General features: G+C 36.9%; 1 non-coding gene across 1 annotated transcript; it reads right to left on the reverse strand.

The window, feature by feature from the left end:
- Nucleotides 1-4,856: 4,856 nt before the first annotated feature.
- On the reverse strand, nt 4,857-4,928 carry TRNAC-ACA. Its single transcript has one exon. It is a non-coding gene; the product is annotated as a tRNA-Cys (tRNA).
- Between the last annotated feature and the right edge of the window lie 322 nt (nt 4,929-5,250).

The raw sequence follows: 5,250 nt of genomic DNA on the forward strand, positions 1-5,250 counted from the left end.
CGGTGATGCCATCCAACCATCTCATCTTCTGTTGTCCCCTTCTCCTCCAACCTTCAATCTTTCCTAGCTTCAGGGTCTTTTCAAAGGAGTCAGTTCTTCACATCAAGTGGCCAGAGTATTGGAGTTTCAGCTTCAGCATCAGTCCTTCCAACAAATACTCAGGACTGATTTCTAGAGGATGAACTAGTTGGATCTCCTTGTTGTCCAAGGGACTCTCAAGAGTCTTCTCCAACACCACAGTTCAAAAGTATCAATTCTTCTGTGCTCAGATTGCTTTTTACTCCAACTCTCACATCCATACATGACCACTGGAAAAATCATAGCTTTGACTAGGTGGGACCTTTATTAGGCAAAGTGATGTCTCTGCTTTTTAATATGCTGTCTAGGTTAGTCAAAGCTTTTCTTCCAAGGAGAAAGTGTCTTTTAATTTCATTATTGCAGTCACCATCTGCGGTGATTTTGGAGCCCCCCAAAATAAAGTCTCTCACTATTTCCACTGTTTCCCCATCTATTTGCCATGAAGTGATGAGACCAGATGCCATGATCTTAGTTTTCTGAATGTTGAGTTTTAAGCCAACTTTTTCGTTCTCCTCTTTCACTTTCATCAAGAGGCTCTTCAGTTCTTTGCTTTCTGCCTTAAGGGTAGTGTCATCTGTGTATCTGAGGCTATTGATATAGCCTGGCAATCTTGATTCTGGCTTGTGCTTCATCCAGCTCGGCATTTTACATGATGTACTCTGCATATAAGTTAAATAATCAGGGTGACAATATACAGCCTTAACACACTCCTTTCCCAATTTGGAACCAGTCTGCTGTTCCATTTCCAGTACTGGCTGTTGTTTCTTGACCTGCATACAGATTTCTCAGGAGGCAGATAAGGTGGTCTGGTATTCCCATCTCTTGAAGAATATTCTACAGTTGGTGGTGATCCACACAGTCAAAGGCTTTGGTGTAGTTAATAAAGCAGAAGTAGATGTTTTTCTGGAACTCTCTTGGTTTTTCAATGACCCATTGGATGTTGGCAATTGATCTCTGGTTCCTCTGCCTTTTCTAAATCCAACTTGAACATCTGGAATTTCATGGTTCATGTACTGTTGAAGTCTGGCTTGGAGAATTTTGACCATTACTTCACCAGCATGTGAAATGGGTGCAATTGTGCAGTAGTTTGAAAATTCTTTGGCATTGCCCTTCTTTGGGATTGGAATGAAAACTGACCTTTTCCAGTCCTGTGGCTACTGCTGAATTTTCCAAATTTGCTGGCATATTGAGTGCAGCACTTTCACAGCATCATCTTTTGAAGTAGCTTAACTGGAATTCCATGGCCTCCACTAGCTTTGTTCATAGTAATGCTTCCTAAGGCCCACTTGAATTCGCATTCCAGGATGTCTGGCTCTAGGTGAGTGATCACACCATTGTAGTTATCTGGGTCATGAAGATCTTTTTTGTATAGTTCTTCTCTGTATTCTTGCCCCTTTTTCTCAATATCTTCTGCTTCTGTTAGGTCCATACCATTTCTGTCCTTTATTGTGCCCATCTTTGCACGAAATGTTCCCTTGGTATCTCTAATTTTCTTGAAGAGATCTCTAGTCTTTCCCATTCCATTGTTTTCCTCTATTTCTTTGCACTGATCACTGAGAAAGGCTTTCTTATCTCTCCTTGCTATTCTTTGGAACTCTGCATTCAAATGAGTATATCTTTCCTTTTCTCCTTTGCCTTTAGTTTCTCTTCTTTTCTCATTTATTTTTAAGGCTTCCTAAGACAACCATTTTAGCTTTTTGCATTTCTTTTTGTTGGAGATGGTCTTAATACCTACCTCCTATGCAATGTCATGAACCTCCAGCCATAGTTTTTCAGGCACTCTGTCTATCAGATCTAATCTTTGAATCTATCTGTCACTTCCATTGTATAATCATAAGGGATTTAATATAGGTCATACCTGAATGGTCTAGTGGTTTTCCCTACTTTCTTCAATTTAAGCCTGAATTTGGCAATAAGGAGTTCATGATCTGAGCCACAGTCAGCTCCCAGTCTTGTTTATCCTGACTATATAGAGCTTCTCCTCCTTTGGCTGCAAAGAATATAATCAATACGATTTTGGCATTGGCCATCTGGTGATGTCCCTGTGTAGAGTCTTCCCAAGTGTTGTGTTGTTGTGTTTGTTGTGACCAGTGCACTCTCTTGGCAATACTCTGTTAGTCTTTGCCCTGCTTCATTTTTACTCCAAGGCCAAATTTGCCTGTTACTCCAGGTATCTCTTGACTTCCTACACTTTTGCATCCAGTCCCCTAAAATGAAAAGGACATCTTTTTTGGTAGTAGTTCCAGAAGGTCCTGTAGGGCTTCATAAGACCATTCAACTTCAGCTTTTTCAGCATTACTAGTTGGGGCATAGACTTGATTTAATGTGATATTTAATGGTTTGTCTTGGAAACAGAGATCATTCTGTCATTTTTGAGATTGCATTCAAGTACTGCATTTTGGACTCTTTTGTCGACAATGAGGGTTACTCTATTTCTTCTGAGGGATTCTTGCTCACAGTAGTTGATGTAATGTTCATCTGAGTTAAAGTCACCCATTCCAGTCCGTTTTAGTACAGGTAGTACTGGCAAGGTTGGGAAGTAAGGACAAGTGCATGGTTAGAACCCCAAATCCTTTCAAAGGAAACATGGAGCCCTGGAGCCCAGGAGGACTGAGCTTCCTCTTGACACTTTCAAATAAATATAAGGAATGTCCTGAAGGGATACTGTTTTGCACAGACAATAGAAGAGACTAAGGTTATCATTCAAAATCAGGAAAAACAGATCTTCACATTACCAAGAACCGTATGTTACATTATGAAGTATCTTGATTTAATTATATCTGTGTGCCTGCTGGAAGTAAAATATGAATTTTTCCCCCTCTATTATATTGTTACAGCACACATAAATCAGTTTTACCCTAAAAGTATTTTAAAATTCCTACTGAGGGGCTTTTATAATCTACGCATTTAGCAGAACATGAACCAATCAAAGAAAATGTAATTTTCTTCTTTAAAAGTAAATCTCTGCTTCAGGCACTGAATATTCTGCTTGAGTTTCCATCCAATAAATAATAAACTAATACTATATCTTCAATTAAGCAGACATATTCCTAAAGGGCATTTAACATAGATAACATCACTCTACAGAAACTTACTTTGTATGGATGAAAAAAAAATTTAATGTACTAATTCTCATACCTGAATCTCTACCATTTTTAGCTTGAAAATTGACTCAACTAATATATTTCTTGAAAAAAAGTTTAAAAGCACAACGTTTGAAAAATGGCAGTGACTGCCTAACATGAAACATGAATACCAGCATACGATTGCCAATAAAGATATAAGCTTTTTTCCACTTTCCGCTCTCACTAATTTTAACCTAGCTGGCTAAGTCACTAAAAAATGGCTCACAGAAGGTGTGAATTAGTGGAGACAGATCATTGCTATAATTCTACTTCCGAGGTTCCTAGGATCATATATCAAATTGATCCATCAACAGTCAATATGAGAATAAATGGACTTTTTCTTCATCATTTGTACATAAAACTCTATTACTCCCTTTAATGTCAACTACCAATTTAAGAAAAGTATACCTCTCAAAAATGGCTTACCTTTTCTTATACCCATGTACACACACACACACACCCCAAAATATACAAGATTATTGCAAATGGTTCTTTTTAAATATTAAGAATAAAAATAGAACTAGGTTATGATTTATTGCTACATGAGCTAATTACATCTCTTATATTTCTTTTATTTTTAAGATTTTTAAAGAATATAGAGATACTTCAAAAAGTTTATGAAGTTAGTCAATGAAAAAGTTGGAAATAAAATCAACCAAGTCACATAATTCTGAGTTCAGATTGGCTTCAGATTGCAGCAGTGTGGTTGTCTTGAAGGAAGTGAGTCAGGAAATTAAGAATCAAAGTTATGATCTTTTTCCAAAAGATATTCACTACACTAGCTTTGCTTTTCTCTGTTTCATACAAAATTATAAAAACTTTACCTTGAATTCTAATTTAATTATACTAATTCAATGTGTTCTATTGAAACCAATTAAATTTATCCCTTTGAAGCAGTGTTGGCTTTCTATTATTCTTTTATCTTATTAACAACAAACCTCTTAAAATACAGAAAATTCCAGCCACCTGAAAATGGCTGCTGAAAAACATCAAAGTGATTTTGGGGGGATTGAGTCTAATAAGAAGAGAATACACTTTGAAATACAATCCACTCCAGTATTCTTGCCTGGAGAATCCCATGAACAGAGTAGCCTGGTTTTCTACAGTCTATAGAGTCTGTCACACAGAGACAGACATGACTGAAGCGATTCAGCCCACACGTAAAAGTCTTTTTAACAATAAAGCACACATTGAAATATCTCATTACTAAATGTAGGAATTTGAGTAAAATATTTGGTGTAAAATGTGTAAGACATTTTGTATTGTGCTCACTATCTAAAACACTGCTGGGCCAATAATTTTATTATGGAGAATTTATTCTCTAAAATTTAAGTGTATAAGGTTGTGGCTCTTCCTCCTCTCTACTTAAAAGAAACATAGCGTCATTGAATCATTTGAGGAAATACTTAGGTTTTTTGTCACTAGAATGTTAATATGTGAGTATATATTTGTGACTTAGCAATAATTTGTATGCTTTCCTAAAATTTTCAGTTGTAAATTTGGATAGTCTTTGAAAGAAAGTTAAAGTGAAGTCCCTCAGTCATGTCTGACTCTTTGTGACCCCATGGACTGTAGCCTACCAGGTTCCTCCGTCCATGGGATTTTCCAGGGAAGAATACTGGAGTGGGTTGCCATTTCCTTCTCCAGGGGATATTCCCAACCCAGGGATCGAACCTGGGTCTCCCGCTTTGTAGGCAGACGCTTTACCATCTGAGCCACCAGGGAAGTCTTTATCTTTCCCTAAAAGAGCACTGTCAGCCTTAGGCCATTCCATTTAGCCAATTTCAAGGTCTTGTACGTTTATTTCCTCCTTGTCCTTGATAATATTGCTTATCTTAATTGCTAACTTGTGCTAAGAAGAATCCAGCCTATTTTAATACTAATAGGAAAGCCTGTTTTTATGCTGCGTAAGATATAAATAACAAAATCTTACTATAATAAGAGATTATATCTGGAAATTAAGCTATAACTCAATTAAAGTGACTGATTCATATAAGCAGAGAGTAAAAGGGAAAAAAGATACTCATGGCAATAAATCACAAATAAC

The sequence above is a fragment of the Cervus canadensis genome, chromosome 27 (assembly GCF_019320065.1).
Source record: "Cervus canadensis isolate Bull #8, Minnesota chromosome 27, ASM1932006v1, whole genome shotgun sequence".
Taxonomy (NCBI): domain Eukaryota; kingdom Metazoa; phylum Chordata; class Mammalia; order Artiodactyla; family Cervidae; genus Cervus; species Cervus canadensis.